This window comes from Mycetomoellerius zeteki, unplaced genomic scaffold (assembly GCF_001594055.1).
Source record: "Mycetomoellerius zeteki isolate Tzet28-1 unplaced genomic scaffold, Tzet1.0 scaffold105, whole genome shotgun sequence".
NCBI lineage: Eukaryota > Metazoa > Arthropoda > Insecta > Hymenoptera > Formicidae > Mycetomoellerius > Mycetomoellerius zeteki.
The window spans coordinates 485,807-499,173 of NW_017255965.1; the positions used below are offsets into that span (position 1 = coordinate 485,807).

The 13,367-nt window shown below is 34.9% G+C and overlaps 1 protein-coding gene across 6 annotated transcripts in view; it reads right to left on the minus strand.

The window, feature by feature from the left end:
* Window positions 1-13,367, minus strand: part of LOC108722033 (ras-related protein Rab-37) — a 107,079-nt gene that overhangs the window by 33,956 nt on the left and 59,756 nt on the right. The gene's annotated exons all lie outside the window — the stretch shown is intronic.

Sequence of the window (13,367 nt, forward strand, 5' to 3'; positions counted from 1 at the left end):
TCTTTTGATGGTACGATTTAGGAAATTTGATGGATTTTGTAAAAATATCGATTTAATCTTTACAATAGTTGCAAATATGTATATACAGTGAATGTAAAACATTCTACAATAAATCTTCTTTTATAAAAATATAAAAATTTATAATAAAATTGGATAATCGCGTTGTTCTCAACTACATAAGTTGATTAAAAATTAATATCAGATGTACCTTGCTTAAAACGCCGCTAACATTCATAAAACAAGACATTCATAAAAAAATATAATAGGCTATTATATTTTTGTCTATATTACTAATTTCTCATATATTTTATATTATTGTTACTAAATATTGCCTATATTAATTAATAATATAAAATATTAATGAGGTACGATTTAGGCGACCAGTACGCAACTCTCCCCTACAGTGAATATGTGTATGTATAAGGGTGTATAAAAGAAATGAAGAAAACAAGATAACACTTGGATTGATTACCAAAAGATCGATTTTACTTCGATATGCAATATTTCACAGATATAATATAAAATCCTATATCGAGAAAGTGAATAACCCTTTAAACGCACAGCTACTTAATACAACAAAATTTATTTGTCGAAGCGATGAAATCACACAGCTATGTTTAACGCGAACGCGTCTTCCGTTCTCGTTAACGACGGTTGTTACTGAAGCGTAGAAACAGAGAGAATTTACGGCCTGTTGATTGAATCTCGCTGAAACATATTGTGGTTGTAGGGATCGACCGCGAATTCAGGCCTCCGATTGATACCGACACGATGGAAAATAGATATTCTCATCCGTGTGTGCGTACACATCCCCGCCATTCGGTCGCTTCGGAGCAAAATATTAATCACCGGGATTTTAAAAGCCTGGTTCTCGAATCGCCGCGCGTGCCGATAGGCAACGCTCGTCGGAGCGAATATCAGGCGCATCAGGCGTATTGATGAATGAATATGTATTCGTATCAATAAATATGTTACATCAGCACAAATATAATCCTTTCGACAGACGCACAATGTTGTGACGCACATTGTCGAAACCACGTTTCTCATGTGGCTGCTTTTTCCATCTTTTTTTTTTACAAACGAAACGCGAATGTCAAACGTCAGCTAATGCGGCAAGAGACATTTTGCGTCGTCCTAAATTTTGCACTTGAAATTTTTCTATATTTTCATAGATATGTCTAATTATGAACACGCGACCTGAAGTGCGAAAAAAGTATTGCTGTATAAATTATACAGGACGAGTCATAAATATATTTTAAAATGTTGTAAGCGTGTTTGTAGATAAAAAGGAAAAATAAATTTTCCAACGAACATCGATAAGTCGCAAATCTTTTGTTGTCAAAATAATGGATAGTATGAAATAATAACTTTACTTAAAAATTTCAAATAAATACTTTGTATTTATAAGAAATGCTCAAAGTGTCCTCCATATATTATTTTTCATATATTTGAGCACGACTTTGTGACTTAATGTTCATTATAGAAACAATTGTCCTTTTTTTTAATCCACAAATACGCTCACAAAATTTTAAAATACCTACACTTATATAACTCATTATAACTCATGTATAAAAAATATATGCCTTTTTATAATTTGTGAAAAGTTAGAATAACAACAATATAACAAACATGAAAACTGGTGGACTATTACAAGTGCATTTCTTATTACATTAATTACATTAGGAAAAATTGCAATGCACATTGTAAAAAGTGTATTGTAAAACATTATGATGTACCTATACTATGAAATAATAATATTTGATATGTATGTGCGAGTCAAGACATCGTGATGAAAATATAGATACATGTATGTTTGAGAATTTCGGAAATGTAGGAAATAATATTCGCTTTCGAGCGGATGGCGAAATCCACATTTCATGTGTAAATTTACATATTATTACATATTATGTGATAATTTTCAATGCATCGCGTGACCGCCAATGTGACATGAATAGAAATTAATTACAATTGTCAGTCTGATCGATCACCCAGATCATCAACCGATTATGCGAACATTGCAATAAATCCGTCGCAGTTGACGTTAAGTCACATTAACATTTATCTATGTCAATTTAATATATTACTGTTGTAAAATACACTGTTTGTTGATAACGAGGTGTAATGTAACATGATTATCAGTTCCATTCCATAATATTATAAATATTATAAACAATAAATAAAACGTAAAGCATATAAATAAATATAAGAATTTATTACACATACAATTTGTTATGCATACAAAATGTATGTGTCATAATAAATAATCAGTCGTATAATTAATTATATCATTTTCTCTCTCAGACTGTATTCATTAACAAATTCGGAAATACAATTCGCGCTTTTAATTATTTCTATGACGCATATATAAGTCATTTCTATTTAGTAATGTATATCTATTGTAATCCTAATGAACGTTGTCGATTTCTTAAAAAATATAGACAAAAACTGTGTTATAGTGAATTAGCTTGGACGCACCAATACGAAGTAGTGTACAAAACTGTCGTACACATATCAACGTAATAATATATGTTTAATATAAATATAGGTACATTAAACTGCGAAATCCTCAATACAGTTTATCGTGCTGTAAAATACGTACTGGACATTTTATCATTCGAGATATTTTCATTTACACTCAGACGAGATCAGTATACAACGACTTTAATATGTACTAATGCGTTCAATGAAATTTGCTATTAGCCTGAGTTTGAATTGTAGTTTAACAGAGACAACATCTTTATCCCACTAATTACTTTTTAGGACTGTTATAAACCAAAAGAAAGAACCGCAATTTGATGCGTTAACGGTGAATGCCAAATCCATGTGGCACCTGCACTTCCTGATGGAAAGGTGCAACGCGAAATGCAGTCTATCACTTAGGTCGACAAGTTGCATAATAAGAGAGCGGCCACACCCCGTATTAGCAGTTAAAGGCGCTCGCGTAATGTCTGTCGTACCCTTCATAAATCACTCGCGTAACGGGTCCGGTTGACAGTGCTTGGTACATCGTAACACCGATTGACATAGACAAATCTGGCTGTTAACGATAAATGGCAGCTACATAATCGATAGCTCCTATGTAGATTTGTATCTCACACGTTTCGCATTGACGCCATCGTACATTCTGGGCATACAAATACGTTAAGCCTGCGCGCATTGCAACTGTTCAATGTGTATTGGCATACAAAATAACACAGGAGAAATTACAACAGATCTTTTTAATTTAACGTTATTTAATTAATCGATAATTACGAGAATTATTACTGTAAAATTAAAACATTGACGAGAATTATTACTTCAAAATTAAAACATTGATGGAAGTTATTATTTTAAAATTAAAACGTTGACGAGAATTATTACTTCAAAATTAAAATGATGACAAGAATTATTACCTTAAAATTAAAATATGAGATACTTTTATTAATCTACAAATCGACAATAACCGTGATATTAAATAATGTTAAATATTAATTGAAAATATTTTTTGTTTTAAAATATCGCATTGATTTAATTAGAGTGAAAATATCGATTCTCTCGTGTCTTTTTCCATTGCCAGTTGCAAATATGGACGGCAAAACATTCTAAGAGGCATACAGAGTATACGGGAAAGTTCTAAAGGAAATATCTGGAGTGCCTGTTGTTAATTAGCGTGGTTTCAGGAATTCGAAGAAAACGTGCCGTGTTGCACCGTGCACGGCATCCAGATTGCTACGCGCGGTATAATTATCGCTTTAAATCATATTAATGCGATAGACATTGGATTGCGCTCTTATCCGACTCGTTCCACGAGAACTGGTTCTTTCATGAACTTTTCCGTGATTCTCGATCTCGTCTCTTTTTACTGATTATTTCGAGTCCCCTTCGTGTTTGCCGCGCTTCCACCTTGTTAGCTTCCGTTCTTTCCGTTATCTCGTTGTCTCTAGAGACAATAATAAATCTGGTGTGCATCCTTCTGGCAAAAAAGTAATGACGATGATTGATAATATCCGACGATTGAATTCTTATCAATGAACGTCGGCACGTTGAAGCAGCAAAATGGAATCTGGAGAATGTAAATACGGATCAGAAGATAGAGAGGGGAAAAAAGGAAAGATGCGTTCTTTGCATTCTTTCCATATTTTGAAGACTTTCGAGATATTTCACTTTGTATGTGTTCATTCATTTAGCCCACACAAATATTGCATTACGATCAATTTTATAAACTGCAATTTCAATAAAACGTAAATTAATTCACGAAGACTCCTTACTTTTTTTATCCTTTTTCCACTTAACTTTCTTTTGTACAATTTCAATTTTATAAACTACAATTTTATAAACTACGATTTCTGCGTAATACGAAATAGGACTTTGTCCTATGTAGACTGCGAGTTAATTTTAATCCGACAATTTGAGAATAAAGGCTGTAAAAAAATAAAGGGGGGGAGGAGATTTACTGTTGCACCGGGGTATAAATTGTTGCAGATCAGAGTCGGAGAATGCAGCTACCGTGTGGCGTATTCACATTATACCACATTCCGCGTTTTCCTCACTCCCGAGGACAATATTATGACTTAAGCTATGCAGCGACAGATCTTACGCGCAATGGACATTTCCTTCTCTGCTAAAGTTTCGCTTTTGCAGCATAATTTCGGAGTTCTCGTATCTAAAGCCATCCGGTAAGATCAGAGAACATTGAATTTCGCAGCCAAAATTAGATACAATCTGCATTCGAGTAATTATAGTTACATGTTACATGTTATCTTCCTTAAAGTGGCACACCGTATAAGCGTATGAGGAGATTATAAACTATTGATCGCCATGAAACTATTACTAAATAATCGTTATTAAACGTTATTAAACGTTATTAAACGCTAATAATCTCTAAATAATCCTCCAAATCTGTACCGTTAATTAGTAACACACAAGTTTCTCTCCAACAATCTGTTTGTTCTCGTCTTTAATACGAAATAAAAATACTAAATATTATAATAAATATATATCTTCTAAATTAGAAAGATATTTCTAGCATTAAATCTCAAACCTATTATCGAAAAAAGTGTATCTGATATATAAAAATATCACGAAGTTATGTAATAAAAGCTAATGTTAAACAAAATCTGATATGTGGACAACTTTTATTATACATCTTCGATTTCTTTTTATATGAGAAATCGCTTGTTTTTCGGATGTTCTATGGAATGTTACATACGCTGCGGCATCCCACACAACTTCGGCAATAGTAGTGACTGCATTGCATTGCTGCAATCAACATAAAAAGCAGCTTTTTATCTATTGTATAAGATTCTTTAATACATATATATGATTCTCTTTATACATATATATATCTAATAAAAAACTAAGAGCAAGAGCAATCATATTAAAAAAAAAAAATTTCACAACTACACTTGCAAAGTTCCTTTTTCTGCTTAACGCAGCCATACAAAAACCAAGAGTGCCGATCAACTATACCACTGAAGAATGATCGCATTAACATATTTGAAGGCGAAGTTCGACGCGCATTAGCCTATAACTTGCAGTTGTATATCACAATGTCGTTATCAGTGCGAGTCACGAGGAGTAGACGATATCGCCTGAGGATAGCCTTCAAGGTAATACGAGATCCACGATATAGCGCGAGAAGCGCGCTTCCTCTCAATCGCGCTCAAAATGATAGTTAAGTCAGTTTAGATATTTAATAAATCGCGACGTCGTGCTCGTCGATGCGATCGATATCGGCAAGGGATCGATATTCAATTACAGAGGAGCGGATACTGAGTTCCACGAGCGCGAGAAACCGAACGGGCTAACGTAGTTCGACGGGCTAACGAGCGAGACGGCTTAATATATTATCCATCCCGATATAGGATACATTTTGCAATATCAAGCGCTCCGCGACAAGACAGCTGTCGCCCTGGGCGACATGCGAAAGCAAGCGCGCGCACTCGCGTTCGCGCGATATTATCGCTCGTCAAGACAATTTTTTCCGTGGTGAGAGCCGAGGCTAAAACGTCACGAGGTACCCCGAAATTAAGCGACTTTATCGAACGATCTACTTTCTACGTATAATACGATACGATGCGATGGAGCACGGGCAACCTGAATGTACGGCGGGATGAATATGCAAGGCCCGCGGCAGCATTATGCTAATTCGCCGAGGAGGAATAACGCCTGTCTGAATGAAGAATCAATAGCTGATACGGAAATACTAGGGCATTACCTGAACGGCGTGAGCGACCTGTTCACCGTGAGATAACGGTTTCGCATGAGATTCTTTGACGAGTCACGACTAGATTGTTCGCATATCTCACAAAGTTATATCGTTTACTTATTCGATACCCTAAAACAGCCTTCCAACTCGGACACGGCATGCCTTTTACGTTGAGAATAATACCCTTTACTTCAAAAGACAGATCACAGTAACACATACTATGATACTGTGATCCGCCTCTGTTCTATCGTTTATTTATTCGATATCCTAAAACATAGCCTTCTAACTCGGACATGGCGTGCCTTTTACGTTGAGAGTAATACCCTTTACCTCAAAAGGTAGATCACAGTACCATACTATGATACTGTGATCCGCCTCTGTAGGTCAGAAATCTAAGAAGGAAGAAGGATTTCATAACGTAAAACGCACGCCGCGCCGAGGAAGGCTCTGCCCTAAAACGTCTTTTTGGCATACTCGGCTTTCTTTTCCCAATGCTTTTCCAATCTTTTTTCATTCCTTATAATTTATTTATTAATAAGAATACATGTGTACATTTGCTTAATATCGAATATATTTCTTAATACATATCTAACGTTTTGATTGAAAAAATTTTTACAATATTTTTATTATCATTTGAAAATTGTAAGAAATAGAATTGGGTGAGCCATACATAGTGAATTGTTCATTTGTTACATAGGGCAGACCGGGTACAAGAGGTAAGTTTGCATTGCGTTCCGTTTTTGTATTTGTGGCAAAAGAAACAATGGAAAAGTTACTGCAAAATATCTCTTTTATAACATAGGTACTACTCTCTAAGTTTCACTTAAATTAAACAAGTATTACAATAGAAAAAGGAAAAAATCTAATTCAAGAGCACACACAGGCAAGTAAATTTTTGATCATTTCGTAATTTCATATTAGTTACTAGTTAGTTTCATATTAGACACTAGTCCTTCGGCTTGAGAAAACAAATCTAAGTGATTATTAGTTAAAAGAAAAATGTTTATTAGTATACAACACGTTTTTTGAATAACAATAGTATTTTATTATAATAAAATAGTCAAAATCAGACGTATGTAGAGATGGGGTACTTGCCTCATATCATAAGAAAAGGTTAGATTGATATCGATACGTTATTGTACCGCACGTGTGAACATTCATTTACAATTTAACTCTGACAAAACACTTTATATAATATTTAATATAATATTTCTATATTAAAATAAGGTAGAACTAAAATAATTTATATTTGTTTTTCTGTAACAACATTTTGCTGTTTGATGATTACAAAATAACTTTGAAAAGTACAATTTTTACTAAGAAGTACATATACTATTCTCTAATTTTTATTTCTATTACTTTTCTATTACGTTTTTTTGTTAATTTAATATAGAATTTATCACAAAGGCAATTTATACTGTGATATACCAATTTATCCCACATATTGAGGCAAATTAACTATAATGCAGCATGTTCGTATTTCATTTATTGCAAAAAAAGTAAAGTGTATAGAACAATTATTAGTATGAAAATGTACAGAAAAGTTCTCTCTATCACATTAATGTATTTTAATCATAATAGTTAATTGTTTAAAAAAATCTAATGCCAAAATGTGTGAAAACTGTGCCAATGAGACCCCGATCTTCCCTACCGTGTTGTATTTAAGGGTTAAAACCCTGGTGGTAACGATTAATTAATAGCGAATTTGATTGGACGCATTAGTGCGCACTGGTGCATATTAAAGTTGTTTGTGAATGTAAAACTAAAATGTAAATATTTTGAATTATAAAATACATACTTTACCTAACAGCATGATAAAGTGTATTGAGTATTTCATAGTTTAACCGGTTTCCATGTTTATAATAAACATATATCTTTATGTCAATTTGTGTACGATGGTTTTAATGTGCACCAGTGTGCACTAAGTGCATCCAATCGAATTCGCTATAAAAAATCATCACTATTTGACAAGAAATAAAAGAATTTTGTAAACATAAACAACATAAATAAATAAAGTACTATTTCATCCCCTTAAAAGATTGATTGCTATTGGTGATGGACGCTGTCGAAATTTTTTTAAAATGCTTGTGAAAAATAAATACTATCTACTATAAAATTTTGAATTACATAAATATGCTAGATAATTATATAAAAAGCGCATTGATGATTATTAACTTTATTTTTAATTAAATTATACAATATTTTATCATCGTATGCTCATAAAAATTCTGACATACACGACAAGCATTTAAAATTTATTGAACAGACAATCTGTTAAACATTTTTGCATGATCAAAGTCGAATGTTTTCTTCTTATAAGCGGCCAACGATCGAAACAATGGATAGAGAGACCGAACTTTCCGCTTGAACCGCAAGAGTTCATCAGACAAAATATCTCTAAGCTAACGAGAGAAGGCTGACCGGCGGACCGTGAGAAAGGAAGCAAAAGTCGCCCGACCGATGCCGAATGGGAAAAACTCGTTAAGGTCGACGGGAGCTGTACTGTTTGAGAGAGAAAGAGAGAGAGTAAGGCGACTCGCGATCGAAATCGGCCTCGAGAGACTGAACGATTAAACGAACCTATCTCGTGCTGCCTCACGTAACACGCTCCGGTCGGCCATACCGGAAAAAGAGGAAGAAAACGAGAGAACGTCTTCCCGCAGACAAAAAAAAACGGCCGCATTCCCGAGGTATGTAAAAAACTAAAGAAGAAAAAATAACAGGCAAGAAAAATTGGCATACTGATGAAACGAGCCTGACAAACAATCTAATTTGTTGCGCGAGCATTGCGAACCGAGCGATAAATGATTTTATGAGTTCGCAGTTTTGCATGCGCGCGACCGCGGAGCGAATGTGAAAATTGCTCTCGTAATTCACGGAGGCGGCGTAAACTGCGCGAAAACTCGCCTCCGCCTCTGCATTAAGTGAAAAGTAACTACCATATGGTTACGAGACCATCACCGCCACCGGAACTTCATAAAGGACGTAACAAAGCAGCCCGATCCGGTTTTCGAGCTCCTTCCCATCTTGAACGGCATGTGAAGTTACGCATATTTGCGATATTTCGGTTCTAAAGTTCCTGCAAATCGTCGACTGAAAGTATGTCTCATCGTTACTTTTGATTCTAAAAACATGAAAGAGAATATTATTCTTAGTTGAAACGCTAGGAATAAAGAATGAATAAGAGAAAAACTATGAAAGTAAGAGCCGTCTTCTCCAGTACAATCATCAGCACTTAGCTAGAATTTTGTTTCAAAATAGCATTTATCCTGCTTTTGTCTTCAGTGAAGGTTCAGTTATAGATTCCTGAAGATTTATAAAGAGAAGGTAGAAGATAAATATTGGATTTTCTGACACGGTTTTTCACGAAGAGGTTTGAAATATGTATGTTAAGAAAATTATATGTTTCTTTCCCCTTGTGAATTTATCATGGAAAATATATACTATTTTCGTAGGTTGATGGATTCGTAAGCCCTTAAAGCGCATAAAACATTCGTCATAAATACAGATGTATTCGTGAAATATTATAATATTTTCTTTTGTCCATAATGGAGCTCTTAAGAACCGGAATAATGTAACAGGTCGCGGATCCTCACCGAAGATTGTGGGAAGTTGACTCTAGAAGCACGAAGTCGAAAGACGCTGCGTGACGAGTGCGAGCGTACGTGCAGAAACGATGAACGATGGTAACGCGTAGGATGTGTAACAAAATAAGATTCTTAGGATATCTGCAGAGAGTTTCGCTAAGAATGTCGTCCGCCGTGCATCGAAGGTACTTCGAGTTTAAAAAGTAAGCTTGAAGTATAAAATTCTTCGAAGAAGCACATGCGCCAGATATTGCCCCGTCTGCATGGAAAGAAGAGGTTCTGCTAAAGTATCTAAAAATTTAACAGATCTGAAAATAATTTTGTTAGACTATCAAAATAATTGTAAGACGGTGAAACTGTTTGCTAGCATATCAAAACTTTTTACAGCATTACTCATCATACTTAAGATTCCTACGTAATTATTTTAATAAGTTCAATGGGCTTTCTTCAATAAGCCGTTATTTAAGCTTTAAGTTTTAAGCTTTAAAAAATCAATCTGACCAATGTGACCAATTAGAGTCGATTATTTTTCTCATATTCGACTGTGATGAATTTTTTACGACTTAAGACTTGAAGCTTAGGTAATGGCTTATTGGCTACGTTTACACCGTGCGCTTAGTCCGCGACTTATACGATAGGTGTCTTTGTTTAATATACAGGAGAAACAAGGACATCTATTGTATAGCCCGTGGCCTAAATGCAATGCATGGTGTAAACGTAGCCATTGTACAAAGTCCATAACAAAATTATTTTCAGATCTGGTTAATTTCTATCTAGTTAATTTTTTTATTATAGATACTTTCGCAAAATCTTTCTTTCCACATGTGCAACCGTGTAAATAGAAAACGATGAATCTTATCGATGTCAAAAGATACAGATTAGCAATTTTACGTTTACAAGATTAGTATTAATCCTTTATTTCGTATCAAACGCGTGAAGAAATTCATGTTGAAATATCGTTAGGTCCTCAAGGCATAATGACGTCGAGCTCTGAACGATGACACGTGCTTTCATTACGTTTCCACATGTGACAACGTTTGAACAAGTGCCGCCTGTCCTCTAATGCGAGACTGTTCGCAGAGACGTTTATGTGCAGCTGGTTCCCCACCGTTTGCAACGCTACGGTACCGCGTGTCGTACAAGACCACGGTGTGCAGTCGCAAAGTATGTACAGCGCACACATTGCACATATTGTCACTTGCATTACAATTCGTAGTCTCACGCTGCACATCAGAGTAACGCGCAGCCGGATGCGCGGCACTCAGAGATATGAAAAATTCATTTCTTTATTCATCAAAAAAATCGTTAGCTGCATTCTTAAATAGTCACATCCGATTCAGCGAAACCAATCATATTAAGATCATATCAAAAATCATTAACGGATTGTCAGATAAAAATAAATCTAATTTTATGCTTTTTTGATATTTTTGTATGCAGGTACTCTTATAGTGAATTGAATTAGAGCATTTCTGAGAAAACAGGTTTTTAAATTCAAAGCGATTTTTATATCTTTCCCATCTGTTCATGCAATTTATTATTTGCTAAATATAAAAAGACGAATGTACAGTGTAATCTACTGAGTACTGGATGTATATAGTACAGGAAAAAAACAATAAACTACTCTCTCTAACAACGTTGCTTCACGCAAGATATAAGAAAGAACATATAGTTTTATAAATTCAATCTCAATTCCATTTTATTGCAGTATTCATAGATGTTTGCTATGAGTAAAAATGAAATATAACTAAATGGTCAGTTGCTATGTAACGAAATTGTATCAAAATGATCTCCGCAAATCAACTTAGCGATATATATATATATATATATATATAATCCCCAAATCTGTTCGTTGAATAGGAAGTAGTATTGTGGCTCGCCTTATCGCAAACACGCGAATTGGATAATGACGTAGCGATCAACGGAACAATTGCCTTACATGAAAGTAGGTTAATACAAGACAAATTGCGGTACAATTTCACATTTATCGCAAAAAGATAATACCGCGCGTTGAAAACTTTAAACGAGAAAGGGAGACGAGCAGGACATAATTAGAAGATACAAAAGTTTATCCGGCAACGCGGCGCGAGCAAACAAATGACGCGGCTGTAGAGACAATTCAGAAGAGACAAATCAAATTAAACGGACAAATCCTATAAAGCGTTGCCATACAAATTGTGAAATTCTCGCGGGACTAGCGAAGTGTCCCAATGTAACAACACTGATGTACTCGCTAATTGGAATTAAACGTTAATTCGTTAAGTGAACGGAACGGAATTGGGAGATAGTTTCCAACTCTCTCTGCTGCTACATCTTGTTTACCATTTGCAAGCGAGCAGAAAAACGGCGTGAAATATTGAAACAAACGGAAATTTCGCCTGTCGGATTTTCCAAGCAGGAAAAAAAACGCATTACTCCTAATAGACAACCTAATTTATCCAACGAGCACTGTACTCTGATCCTCTAACAAAACTCTAAATTTATTTCCTTATCAATTTAACGTTAATCGATCGCATGCCTTTTTAAATAGAAATATAATTTTCCAATTTGTTTCATAATTCCATAATTATTTGAACATCTCGCTGAGCTATTGATTGCTACAAAGCAGCTAAGTTCTTTGACACCACTCCCATCAGAAACTCGCCCACCCACTTAACGCTTTTATCGTAAAGCCGAGATTTTATCGGAGAAACTACGTCAGATCATCCGTATCGTAACTCTCGGTGATTATCGCATGAACCCTTTTGCACCCACGATGTGGTTTAAACGCGTTTTATTCGCTCGCCCTGGAGCGCGCAATAAACCTGGAGAGTCGACGAGTCACCCTTTATCACGTCCTGATTATTACTGGTTCGAGCCAGACTTCCTGCTCCGCGTCGGGACGCGACCGAGGCAAACGGGGTTGGAAATTAACGACACAAACAACCCCTCTACTATCTGTAGGGAATAAAGGGGAAGAGAGGAAGGGGGAGAAAGAAAGAGAGAAAGAGAGAGAGAGATTGCTTTGATTCCCCTTGCGGTTCATTAACGGTCCTTTTGTCGGTTAACACGTGCTATCCTATATACTTATATAGGAATGTATTAACACCTGATCCGCATGATTCCTAGAAATCAAACACAGCGTATTATCGTGCATTATGAATCGAAATAACGTACTCGCAATAACGAATCCGAGATGAGTCGCGATACAGACCAGTGATTCTTTTCACATAAATACACGGAAAAATACATACTGTACTCAAGTAACAATTACTTGTTTCATATTTCAAAAGTTCATATGTTTGCAAATCTATCATAAGTTCATCACAAGCATCATTGAAAATAAATTCTGAATTCTAAGTAAATTTAATACTTGAATCAAGATTATTAAATTAACAAATTCAATTTGTTTATTTTATGGTTATTTAATGATTATTACAAAGTTGCTTTTCCGATCCATTTTATAATATTCTTCAAAAGAAAATAAATTCTTGTTTTGAGTATGTAATAAAGACTTTCTATTTGCAACAAGTATCTATATTAGATTATAAGAAAATATCCTTTGTTAAAGATAATCGTTATACTTAAAAGGAAGAAAGTAGATCGAGTAATCATTT